Source organism: Erinaceus europaeus, chromosome 23, assembly GCF_950295315.1.
Source record: "Erinaceus europaeus chromosome 23, mEriEur2.1, whole genome shotgun sequence".
In the NCBI taxonomy this organism is placed as follows: domain Eukaryota; kingdom Metazoa; phylum Chordata; class Mammalia; order Eulipotyphla; family Erinaceidae; genus Erinaceus; species Erinaceus europaeus.
Window position 1 is genome coordinate 10,880,606 of NC_080184.1, and position 13,982 is coordinate 10,894,587.

Below are 13,982 nucleotides of genomic sequence, written 5' to 3' on the forward strand. Positions count from 1 at the left end.
TATAATTGGATTCATTTCATTGAAGATGCATTTGAAATTTATGCGGAAAAGAGTTCTGCCAATATTTTCTTCTAAGTATCTGATAGTTTGTGGTCTAACATCCAAGTCCTTGATCCACTTGGAATTTACTTTTGTATTTGGTGAAATACAGTGGTTCAGTTTCATTCTTCTGCATGTTTCAACCCATTGTTTCCAACACCATTTGAAGAGACTCTGCTTTCCCCATTTAATAGTCTGAGCCCCTTTGTCAAAGATTAGATGTCCATAGGTGTGGGGGCTTTGTCTTTCTTTCTGTCTCCCTCTCTATCTCCCTCTCCTCTCTCAATTTCTCTCTGTCTTATCAAATCAAATGGAAAAATGGCTTCCAGGACCAGTGAATTTGTAGTGCTGCCATCAAGCCCCAGTGATAACTCTAGAGTCAAAAAGGAGAGGGAGAGATAGAGACATAGGTGGAGATGGAGGAGGAGGAGAAGGAGGAGGAGGATGAGGAGGAGGAGGAGGAGGAGGAGAAGGAGAAGAAGAAGAAGAAGAAGAAGAAGAAGAAGAAGAAGAAGAAGAAGAAGAAGAGGAAGAAGAAGGAGAAGAAGGGGAAGAAGGGGAAGAAGGAGGAGGAGGAGAAGTAGAAGAAGAAGAAGAAGAAGAAGAAGAAGAAGAAGAAGAAGAAGAAGAAGAAGAAGAAGAAGAAGAAGAAGAAGAAGAAGGGGAAAAAGAAGAAGGAGGAGGAGGAGGAGGAACTGAATCTACTCGAAAGTTCTGCAAACATAGTCTTATTACAGTTATAGGTCTTACTGAAATTTATATACTTAGGAATTGAGGTTGTACCTCATGTTCAACTATGGATGTATCATTCATACTCTAACAAAGAAATGTTTGATGAACTGGGGAAACACATATTGATTACATGGAAAGACTTTCACGTCACCTACCAACACCCATGTTCAGCAGAGAGGCAATTACAGAAGCCAGGCCTCATACCTTCTGAACTCCATAAAGAATTTTGGTTCATACTTCCAGTAGGGGAGACATGTTTGGAGGGAGATGACCAGAGGCCTCTGAACTCCAACTCCATCAGGATCTGGATAGAGAAGAGCAAAAGGGGAGGAACATTTGGATGTAGTAATAGGTATAGATGTGATTTGGAAAGGAAGAGAAGATGCAAGCATGGAAAAAGTGGACAAATATATCCAAATATAGACAGTTTAGAAATAGAGCTAGCCCATAGCTACAACCTTAGGGGAACTGCTGTAGTTTCCAATGGAGACAATGGGGATTCAGAACTCTGGTGGTGGGAATGGTGTGGAATTGAACTTCTGTTATCTTGTAAATCAATATTAAATCACTAATAAAATTGAAGTACACACACACACACACACACACACACACAGACACTTTTATGCCTAAGCCTTTTTGTCTTCAGACAACATATGGCAGAGATGAGCAGTTTTCTGGAAAAAATACACTGTTGGTTGAAAACAATAATTGAGAGTGGGATGGCTGATGGTGTACTCAATTAAACACACATGTTACAGTGAACAAGGACTTAGGTTCAAACTGCTGGTCACCATCTACAGCTGCTGGGTAGGGGGAGATTCACAAATGGTGAAGCTGGCCTGCCAGTGTCTCTCTTTCTCTCTCTATCTCCCTCTCATTTTCTCTCTGTCTCTAATAAATAATAAATAAAAATTAGAAAAGAAGTTAAAATAAGAATAGGGGCCAGGCGGTGGCACACCTGATTAAGTGCACATAGAACTAAGCACAAGGACCAGCACAAAGATCTGGGTTTGAGCCCCTGGCTCCCCATTGGCAGGGAGGGGGAAGCTTCACAAGTGGTGAAGCAGGTCTTCAGGTGTCTGCCTTTCTCTGTCCCTCTCTATCTCGCCCTCCCCTCACAGTTTCTCTATGTCTTATCCTATTAAATAGGAAAAAAAAAAAAAAAAAAAAGGCCTCCAGGAGCAGTGGATTCATACTGCCAAACTCCAGCAATAACCCTGGAGGGAAAAAATTAAAAAATAAAATAAATCACAGACAAAATATATTAAGAAAAAAAGATTTGGAGCTTGAAGGAATCCCATTATTGTTTTGTAAGGAAGCATGTATTTTTTTTTAATCCTTTAGTGATCGACCCTTAAATTCATGACTATACACCAGAGGTTCAAAAGAGTGTTTCCACTTGGCTTAATTAGAACACTACTTATGGTTGGCTACTGGTGGTGCCTGGCATAAAGTTAATGAACTCTGATGTGTCTTATGAGCTTTTGCTACAGATGTTTCACTCTCGCATTCAATTAAATGTGAAAGCAGTGGTCTATAGACACAGTGGAATATTACTCAGCCATTAAGAATGGTGACTTCACCTTCTTCACCTCATCTTGGGTAAAGCTTGAAGAAATCATATGAAGTCACATCAGCCAGAAAGAGAAGGATGAATATGGGATGAGCTCACTCATAGGCAGAAGTTGAGAAGTAAGAGCAGAAAGGGGAAATACACAGAAGAACTTGGACTGGGTTTGGTGTATTGCAGCAAAGTAAAAGACTCTGAGGCAAAGAGTGGGATCTTTCAGGTCCTGGTGCCGAATGGTGGAGGAAGATTTTGGCTGGGGTGGGGGAGGGTGTTCTGCAGAAAATTAAGAAATTTTCTGCAACAAATGTATTTACTGTAAATCATGGCTTCCCCCCAATACAAAACAAGAAAATATTTTCTAAACTGAGGGGCACTCCAGGTCCCCTGCCTCCCCAGCCACAGGCAACAGAGGGGGAAGCGTCCCCCTGGGAGATCTACAGTAGCTCTGCGTGACTATGGCGTAGTGCGCAGAGAGGAAGAAGCCACACCAGACTTATCCAGCTCTGGGAGAAGCCTCAGAAGGTCATTTCATTTGTTAGGGAGACTCAAGCAAGTAGATATAGCCATAGCCCAGAAAGAAGGTTGAGGTAATCATTAACCCAAACGCAATGCAACACAATGCATAGTTACATCTTGACCTACAAAGTATTTGATCACAAATGGAAAGTTACCGTACAGGCTTGGTCATGAGCTCAAAAATGCAATTTTCTCTGGGGGTAAATTACAGGCACTTCAGGGTGGGGATGAAGGGAGCAATTGAGTAAGATCAGGACATTTACAGCGGTTTTCAGGTCAGCCATACACAGTAATTCATGGCCTTTGTTTTAAGGGGGACAGAGTGGCATGTACAGAAAGGTTGCCCCCACAGCAGCAAATGCTGGAGAGGTTGTGGGGTCAAAGGAACCCTCCTACACTGCTGGTGGGAATGTCAATTGGTCCAACCTCTGTGGAGAACAGTCTGGAGAACTCTCAGAAGGCTAGAAATGGTCCTACCCTATGACCCTGTAATTCCTCTCCTAGGGATATATCCTAAGGAACCCAACACATCCATCCAAAAAGATCTGTGTACACATATGTTCTTGGCAGCACAATTTGTAATAGCCAAAACCTGGAAGCAACCCAGGTGTCCAACAACAGATGAGTGGCTGAGCAAGTTGTGGTATATATACACAATGGAATACTACTCAGCTGTAAAAAATGGTGACTTCGGGAGTTGGGCTGTAGTACAGCGGGCTAAGCACAGGTGGTGCAAAGCACATAGACCGGCATAAGGATCCCGGTTCGAACCCCGGCTCCCCACCTTCAGGGGAGTCGCTTCACAGGCGGTGAAGCAGGTCTGCAGGTGTCTATCTTTCTCTCCTCCTCTCTGTCTTCCCCTCCCTCTCTCCATTTCTCTCTGTCCTATCCAACAACAACAACAATAATAACTACAACAACAAGGGCAACAAAAGTGAAAAAATAAATTAAATAAATATTAAAAGAAATGGTGACTTCACCGTTTTCAGCCGATCTTGGATGGACCTTGAAAAAATCATGTTGAGTGAAATAAGTCAGAAACTGAAGGATGAATATGGGATGATCTCACTCTCAGGCCGAAGTTGAAAAACAAGATTAGAAAAGAAAACACAAGTAGAACCTGAAATGGAATTGGAGTATTGCACCAAAGTAAAAGACTCTGGGGTGGGTGGGTGGGTGGGTGGGGAGAATCCAGGTCCATGAAAGATGATGAATGACATAGTGGGGGTTGTATTGTTAAATGGGAATCTGGGGAATGTTATGCATGTACAAACTATTGTATTTACTGTTGAATGTAAAACATTACTTCCCCAATAAAGAAATAAATTATTAAAAAAAAAAAAAAAGAACAATGAGCCCACCTTATCTGACCCATGTTGGACAGAGCTAGAAAGAATTATGTTAAGTGAGCTAAGTCAGAAAGAAAAAGATGAGTGTGGGATATCCCCACTCATCAACAGAAGCTGAGAAAGAAGAACAGAAAGGGAAACTAAAAGCAGGATCTGATTAAATCAAGAGCAGGGCACCAATGTAAAAACCCTGTGGTGAAGGGGAGGGTGGCCATTGGGCACGGCGTGGCGGGGGATGGGGAGGCATGGGTGGGTGGTGGGGAAGGGACACAGTCTTTTGGTGGTAAGAATGGTGTTTATGTACATTCCTATTGAAGTGTAAACATATAAACCACTAATTAATATGAGGGGGAAAATTGATCATATGTCTAGAACTTCTTAAAACACAGACTGAGTATTTTTAATACATAGGTTTTCTTTAATATATTGACTCTCTCAAAAGCCTAAACCATGGAGAATAGAAGCAATCGGCAGCAGAGCTATATATAAGATGCTGGATATTATACCCCAAACCCTAACAAAGGGACTTACCAAAGTTAACTCAATCACCAAATAATGTGATGATAACAATAACTATCCATTGTCTTCTTGAACCCTAAGACAACAGGAACCTCACATTTCCACTATAGAGCCTATATTTCCCCCAGTCCTGGAACCTTAGGGTGGAGCCCACTTTCCTGCATGCTGTTCTCAATTCAAATAAAATAATATTGCATCCGCGGATCACAACCCAATCAATGCAATGAGTGCCACTCCAACATGCTTCACTTCAGACTGTGACCAGAGACTTCACGTGTGGAATGACAACCCTTCAGCTTCATCATTCGGGTGAGACCTTTCCTTTCATAGTATTCTCTAATTCCATTCCAGGTGGTCCACTCCCCAATAAAGTCCCCAAATCTAGATGTAGTCCAGGTCCCCTGAGATAGAGCATATGTTCACACGTGCCCATAAACTAGGGTAAAATATATATACCTGAAAGCAGAAGTACACAAGAGGATGCAGGGAATACGCCCCAACACTTCATCTGCACTATTCCAGTCTTTAGGTCCATGATTGTTCAACAATTTGTTTGGCTTTGTATGTTAACTCTCTTTTCATCCACCAGGTTCTGGATGCCAGCAAGATGCTGACCAGATTTCCCTGGACAGATGACCCCATCAATGTGTACTGGAGCTCCACTTCCCCAGAGTCCTGCCCTACTAGGGAAAGAGAGAGGCAGACTGGGAGTATAGATCGACCAGTCAACGCCCATGTTCAGCGGGAAAGCAATTACAGAAGCCAGACCTTCCACCCTCTGCAACCCACAATGACCCTGGATCCATACTCCCAGAGAGATAGAGAATGGGAGGGGATGGGATATGGAGACTGAGTTATGGGAATTGTGTGGAACTGCACCCCTCTTATTCTATGGTTTTGTTAATGTCTCCTTTCTTAAATAAATAAATAAATATAATAAAAACATTTATAAAAAAAAGAAAATGTTCTGCCTTATATCCTTTTTTTATTTATTTAAGAAAGGAGACATTAACAAAACCGTATGATAAGAGGGGTACAACTCTAAACAATTCCCACCACCCGACCACCATATCCCATCCCCTCCCCTGATAGCTTTCCCATTCTCAATCCCTCTGGGAGCATTGACCCAGGGTCTTTGTGTGTTACAGAAGGTGGAAGGTCTGGCTTCTGTAATTAATTCCCCACTGAACATGGGCATTGACTGGTCAATCCATACTCCCAGTCTGCCTCTCTCTTTCCCTAGTAGGATGGATCTCTGCTTTATATCAGAGCTCTCCAGAGCTCTGCCCCCACTAGGGAAAGAGAGAGACAGGCTGGGGGTATGGATCCATCTGCCAACATCCATGTCTAGAGGAGAAGCAATTACAAAAGCCAGAACTTCAACCTTCTGTACCCCATAAAGATCTTTGATCTAGGCTCCTAGAGGGATAAAGAAAAGGGAAATCTCCAGACAATAACTTGGGTCATCCTGCATTTTAGATGTCAAGCTTAGGCAATAACTAATAAATGGATGAACCCTTTGGAATAAACCTAAAATAGACCTATGGGCTATATCCAAAATGGAGACCCCAAATCTTCACCTGAAGTTCTTGGATTTAGGTTCATAATTAGTCAACAATTTGTGTGGCTTGATATGGCTGAACTCTTTTTACAGTCACCAGGTTCCAGATGCTACCATGATGCCAACTGGACTTCCCTGTGCAGAGAACCCCACCAATGTGTCCTGAAGCCCCACTTCCCCAGAGCCCTGGCCCATTAAGGAAAGAGACAGACAGACTGGGAGTATGGATCAACCTGCCAATGACCAAGTTCAGCAGGGAAGCAATTACAGAAGCCAGACCTTCAACCTTCTGCATCCCATAATGACCCTGGGTCCATACTCCAAAAAGGTTAAAGAATAGGAAAGCTATCAGGGTAATGAATGGGATACAGAGTTCTGGTGGTAGAAACTGTGTGGAATTGTACACTTCTTATCTCATGGTCTTGTCAGTGTTTCCATTTTATAAATAATTTTTTTAAAGAATAGGGAAGCGTCCAGTTGAGGGGATGGGACTTGGAATTCTCATGGTGGGAATTGTATGTGATTATTATCCCCCTTTTATCCCACAATCTTGTCAATAATTACTAAATCACTAATAAAATAGTATGTATTCTGTCTTCAGGTGCATATACATACTGTTAGTAGTTTTAGTTTCTTGCTATATTGAGTAAAGCTAACATTCAACAACAAACAGAAAGTTACTAAAAGTTACAAAATTTGGAAACTCAAAACAGGCTGCTTAATAATCCCTGGGTCAAAGAGGCACTCAAGAGAAATATTCAAACGTTTCTTGAAATAAATGAAAATGGAGATACAAGCTATCAGAATATATGGGACACAGCTAAAGCAGTACTTAGTGGAAAACTCATAGCCATATAAGCTCATATTAGAGAACAAGAAAAACAATCAAGTAAATGACCTTACTACATGCCTTAAAGACTTAGAAGAAGAGGAACAAAGGAACCCTAAAGCATGCAACAAGACTGAAATCACCAAAATTGCATCAGAAATGAACATCAAAAATAAGAGAATCGGGAGTTGGGCGGTAACTCAGCAGGTTAAGCACACGTGGCACAAAGCTCAAGGACAGAGGTAAGGATCCTGGTTCGAGGCCCCGGCTCCCCACCTGCAGGGGAGTCACTTCACAGGCAGTGAAGTAGGTACAGGTGTCTGTCTTTCTCTCCCCCTGTCTGTCTTCCCCTCCTTTCTCCATTTCTCTCTGTCCTATCCTACAACGAAGGCAGACAACAATAATAATTACAACAATAAAGCAACAAGGGCAACAAAAAGGAATAAATAAATAATAAAATAAAACATGGCAGTGCAACACACTGTTCAAGTGAGCTCTGTTAGAAAGAGAGAGAGAGAATCATACCAAAAAATCAATGAAGCCTAATGTTGATTCTTTGAAAAGTTAAACAAAACAGGAAGTCGGGTGGTAGCGCAGCAGTGCAAAATGCAAGGACTGGCCTAAGTATCCCTGTTGGACCCCCGGCTCCCCACCTACAAGGGTGTCACTTCACAGGTGGTGAAGCAGGTCTGCAGGTGTCTATCTTTCTCTCCCCCTCTCTGTCTTCCCGTCCTCTCTCCATTTCTCTGTCCTAACCAACAACAATGACATCGATAATTACAACAATAAAACAACAAGGGAAACAAAAGTGAATAAATTTTTAAAAATTAAACAAAATTGACAAACCCTTAGCTAGACTCACTAAAAGGGAGGGGGGGAGATAAAACTCAAATTAATTGAATTGTAAATGATAGAGGGAATATCACAGCAGACACCACAAAAATCCAGAAAATAATACAAAACTTTTTTTATTTTTTTTATTTACAAAAAGGAAACATTGACTAAACCATAGGATAAGAGGGGTACAACTCCACACAGTTCCCACCACCAGAACTCCTATCCCATCCCCTACCCTGATAGCTTTCTTATTCCTTAACCTTCTGGGAGTATGGACCCAAGGTCATTGTAGGGTGCAGAAGGTGGAAAGTCGGGCTTCTGTAATTGCTTCCCTGCTAAACATGGGCATTCGCAGGTCAATCCTTACTCCAGTCCTGTATCCCTTCCTCCCTTGTGGGGCACGGCTCTGGGGAAGCAGAGCTCCAGGACATATAGGTGGGGTCTTCAGTCCAGGGTAGTGTGGTCAGCATCATGTTAGCATCTGGAACCTGGTGGTTGAAAAGAGAGTTAACATACAAAGCCAAACAAATTGTTGATCAGTCATGGACCTAAAGGCTGAATAGTGCAGATGAAGAGTTGGGGGATTCTCAATTTTGTAGATAGCTAGTAGGCAAACTTCTATATGCAACTATATGCCACCAAGTTAGAGAATCTGGAAGAAATGGAAGAATTCCAAGAAACATATACCCTTCCAAAACTGAACTAGGAAGAACTACAGAACCTAAATGCACCAATCACAGTCAAAGAAATTGAAATGGTTATTAAGAACCTTCCCAGCATCAAAAGTCCTGGACCATATGGCTTTACAGTGAATTCAACAAAATCTTCAGGAAACAGTTGATACCTATAATTCTTCTTCTTCTTCTTCTTCTTCTTCTTCTTCCTCTTCCTCTTCTTCTCTGGCTCCAGGGTTACTGCTTGGGCTCATTTTTTCCCTCTTGTTGCCCTTGTTGTTGTAGCCTTGTGATTATTATTACTATTGTTGATGTCATTCTCTGTTGGATATGACAGAGAGAAAAGGAGAGGAGGGGAAGACAGAGAAGGGGAGAGAAAGACAGACACCTGCAGACCTGCTTCACCACTTGTGAAGTGACTCCCCTGCAGGTGGGGAGTTGAGGGCTCGAACCCAGAGCTCAAACAGGGATCCTTCCACCAGTCCCTGCAGCATGTGTGTGTAAGCCTCAGCACTACTCCTTTACCCCCAATACCTATACTTCTAAAGCTCTTTCACAAGATCAAAGAAATGGGAATATTCCCTCCCACCTTCTATGAATTCAACATCACCCTGATGCCAATAGCAGATAGGAACATAACCCAAAAAGGAAAACTACAGACCAATGTCTCTGTTCTGTCAGTTTAATCCTGCACTTCAGTTCAGGGACTATGGCCAAGAGAGCAAGAAAGTCAGCATCCTCTGTCACTTGCAGATAAAGGAAACACCCTGTTATGGCACAGTGTGCCGGCCCATGACAGGAAGTTGAACACAGCACATGGCTGACATTGCCTTGGAGACAGAGCAGACAATGATCTGTGCAGATGCACAAGGGATTGAAAGTGGATCTGTAGAGTCTGAAGCACAACCAGCTAGAAGTCTGGTCCTTTTAGGCTGCTGATTCCTCTGCTCAGATGCATCTCAGTGGAGGGTGGTCGAGGTGCCCGCCACAGATGCCCCTCCTAGGAACTGAACATGTGTGACTCAGCTAGCGGGTAGACTCTAGATTCTCCTCTACAGTCATGAGTAACCCAGATCTCTGCCAACAGTTGTTTATCTTGTGGGGCTCAACTTTTGGTAACTAACTCGTGGGCTTATGAGACTAGCTTATTTAACCCTGTGCAAAATTTCTTATTTAAAATTTCTTATTTTTTTGTGGTACCTAAATATACAACCCATAATAGTATATGACCGTAATAAAGCATTGTGTCAATCCACTATGAGCCACCCTGCAGCCAAAGTCCCTTTTTAAATTTAAATACAACACACGCCAATTAATTCCCAAGGACACACTCAGCCACATTTGCTGTTAAAGTGTTTTATTGACATTTGGGTCCTTTGGGGTCATGTCCCCAGAGAAGCTGAGTGGTATTGGTTAGTACAAGGTGATGTCTTCACACCCTACACTGCCCTCGTCCTCAGAGACACCCAGTCCCAGGGCAAGAAGAGTGTTAGGAAGGATTGAGTTCCCTCCTCCCCATCCAAGTCCATCATCAGACAGAGGGAGACCCAGGTAAGCCAACTCCACTCCTCTGAGAATTGCTACAAATGCAACTAATATACACAGTCAAGTCAGCACCATCAGGAGCACTCACTGAAGTCACTCAGCACTTCAAAGTCTTCAGAAGGGACTTCATCCCTGTCATCCTGAAATTCTGCATCCTGGTCTTCTTTGGGGTCTGCCTCCACTCTGCCTTGGGGGTGTTCATTGCAGTCCACAAAGGAAGCTGTCAGTCAGGGTTCCATGGAAATTGCTTTCAGAGGGTCCATCTTCTCTGCTTTCAAAGTCTCCATTCTGGCCGTCAGCTGGGACACTAGCCTGGTTTCCATCAAGATTATGTTGAGAGCCTGGGGGTTCTCTACTTCCACACTCAAATGGGGTGCTATTTGCAGATCCATTCCTGTTGCCTTGAGCTTCACTATTATAGTCACCAAATGGGAAACCAAAGCAGGTCCCTTTTTGGTTGACATGGGAGTCTCCATTCTGCCACGTCAAAAGGATATTATCCCAGGTTTTAGTCCATCTGTCTTGGCACTCTCCACACAGGCAACCAAATGGGGTACACCTGCAGGTTCCATTCCACTTGCCTTGGGATTCTCCTTTATAACCCCCAAAGGAGATACCAGTCCAGGTGCCATCACAGCTGACTTCAGTGTCTTCACTGTAGCTGTCCAGCAAAACACTATCCCAGATTCTATAACTGTTGCCTTGAGAACCAGCATTCACATGTCTGGGGAATCCACTAGTGACGCCACATGGGTCCATGGAGGTTCCATTCCAGAGGCTTTGTATCCAAGGCCCTATATTGCAATTCCAATGCAAGGGGACATACCAGTCACTATGAACCTCACAAAAGTCTGTCACAATTCTCACCAAACTGGGCAGGGACTCTCCATATGAGCTCTCAGTCTCTCTTCTTAGGCCATGGGAATCTATATCCCAGATCCCGGCATTTCCATCACCATTGTCAGATCCAGTGGCAGTCTCTTCACCAAAGAAAGTACCGGGCTCTCCACCACAAGCTACAGAGTCTTCACTGGAACTACAATCAGCCTCTGCATCCAAGCTGAGGCAGGGTTCTCCATCCTGGCTGCTCTCAACTCCATCTGAGCTGTCCTTTTCTCCAGGTGACTCAATCTCAGGTTCTCCCACAGATCCACTTTCCTCTTTCTCATCACAACTTTGAATCCTCCCTGAGGAGGCATCCTCAGAGTCCCTACCGTCTTCATTGATGGTCAGTTGCAATTGCAAAGGGCTCTTGGCTTCAACACACTGGCCTGTGGGCTCAGCTCTGAATTCCACCTGCAAAACCAATATCTGAATGAATACAGGTCTGTGTTCACTTCCTACTTCTATCCTTTCAGTACTCCCCCACTACCCACAGTGAGAGATAAAGCAAGAAGAGCATGTCACCATCCCACAAAAATTAGGGGTTGTATCTGGGCACCCTTGGGTTCTTACCTCTCTCTCATTCTGAATAACACTTTGCTCCATCACGAAGGGTGGGATCTGAAGATCAGCTGAGCCGTGGATCACAGGTCTCTTCTCAGGCAGGTAAGTGGAGAAGTTCCAATTGCCTTGAGATGCTACATAGCTTCTGCTTTGGAAACCACCATTCCGGCCCTCAGATGGATGACTCATCAAGGTTCCATTCCAATTGCCTTCAGAGCCTGTGTGCCTTCTGGGTGTAGAGGTTCCACCACTGGCCCCAAACTGGGTGCCAAAAAAAGTTTCATCCCAGTGGCCTCGGGAATGTGCACACCAGCTGCTCTGCAGGGGGTCATCCAAGTCCGTATGGACCTCACAGTCATCTCCACCCCATCCTGTCACCATTCTCAGCAAACTGGGCTGGGACAGTCCATATGAGCTCTCAGACTCTCTTTCTAGGCCATGGGTCTGTATATCCCTGATCCCTGCTTTTGCATCACAGCTATCCGATCCAGTGGCAGTCTGCTCACCAAAGAAAGTACAGGGCTCTCCACCACAGGCTACAGAGTCTCCATCAGAACTATCATCAGCCTCTGTACCCGAGCTCAGGCAGGGTTCTCCATCCTGGCTGCTCTCAACTCCATCTGAGCTGTCCTTCTCTCCAGGTGACTCAATCTCAGGTTCTCCCACAGATCCACTTTCCTCTTTCTCATCACAACTTTGAATCCTCCCTGAGGAGGCATCCTCAGAGTCCCTACCGTCTTCATTGATGGTCAGTTGCAATTGCAAAGGGCTCTTGGCTTCAACACACTGGCCTGTGGGCTCAGCTCTGAATTCCACCTGCAAAACCAATATCTGAATGAACACAGGTCTGTGTTCACTTCCTACTTCTATCCTTTCAGTACTCCCCCACTACCCACAGTGAGAGATAAAGCAAGAACATGTCACCATCCCACAAAAGTTAGGGGTTGTATCTGGGCACCCTTGGGTTCTTACCTCTCTCTCATTCTGAATAACACTTTGCTCCATCACGGAGGGTGGGATCTGAAGATCAGCTGAGCCATGGATCACAGGTCTCTTCTCAGGCAGGTAAGTGGAGAAGTTCCAATTGCCTTGAGATGCTACATAGCTTCTGCTTTGGAAACCACCATTCCGGCCCTCAGATGGACGACTCATCAAGGTTCCATTCCAATTGCCTTCAGAGCCTGTGTGCCTTCTGGGTGTAGAGGTTCTAACACTGGCCCCAAACTGGGTGCCAAAAAAAGTTTCATCCCAGTGGCCTCGGGAATGTGCACACCAGCTACTCTGCAGGGGGTCATCCAAGTCCGTATGGACCTCACAGTCATCTCCACCCCATCCTGTCACCATTCTCAGCAAACTGGGCTGGGACAGTCCATATGAGCTCTCAGACTCTCTTTCTAGGCCATGGGTCTGTATATCCCTGATCCCTGCTTTTGCATCACAGCTATCCGATCCAGTGGCAGTCTGCTCACCAAAGAAAGTACAGGGCTCTCCACCACAGGCTACAGAGTCTCCATCAGAGCTACAATCAGCCTCTGCACCCGAGCTCAGGCAGGGTTCTCCATCCTGGCTGCTCTCAACTCCATCTGAGCTGTCCTTCTCTCCAAGGGACTCACTCTCGGGTTCTCCCACAGAATCACTTTGCTCTTCTCCATCAAAGCTTTGAGACTTCCCTGAAGAGGCATCTGCAAGGTCCCCACCACCTTCACTGATGGTCAGTAATTGCCAGTGGCTCTTGACTTCATCACCCTGGCCTGCGGGCTCAGCTCTGAATTCCACCTGCAAAACCAATATCTGAATGAACACAGGTCTGTGTTTACTTCCTACTTCTATCCTCTCAGGGCTCCCCAACCCCACCCACCCTGGGGAGAGACAAAGCCAGAAGTCTCTTGTCACCATCCCCCAGAAGTTAGGGGTATGGATCTGGGCACCCTTGGGTTCTTACCTCTCTTTCATTCTGAATAACACTTTGCTCCATCAGGAAGTGTGGGATCTGAAGATCAGCTGAGCCGTGGATCACAGGTCTCCTCTCAGGCAGGTAAGTGGAGAAGTTCCAATTGCCTTGAGATGCTACATAGCTTCTGCTTTGGAAACCTCCATTCCGGCCCTCAGATGGACGACTCATCAAGATTCCATTCCAATTGCCTTCAGAACCGCCATGCCAGATCCCACCTCTGGGATCCCCAAACATGGTGCCAATGAAAGCTTCATCCCAGTGGCATCGAGAATGTGCACACCAGGTGCTCTGCAGGCAGCCATTCCTATCTTGAGATGCTGCATTGCGTCTGCTTCGAAATGCTTCTTTCCAGCCCTCCAATGGATAACTCATCAAGGTTCCATTCCAAATTCTTTCAGAGCCTGCATGCCT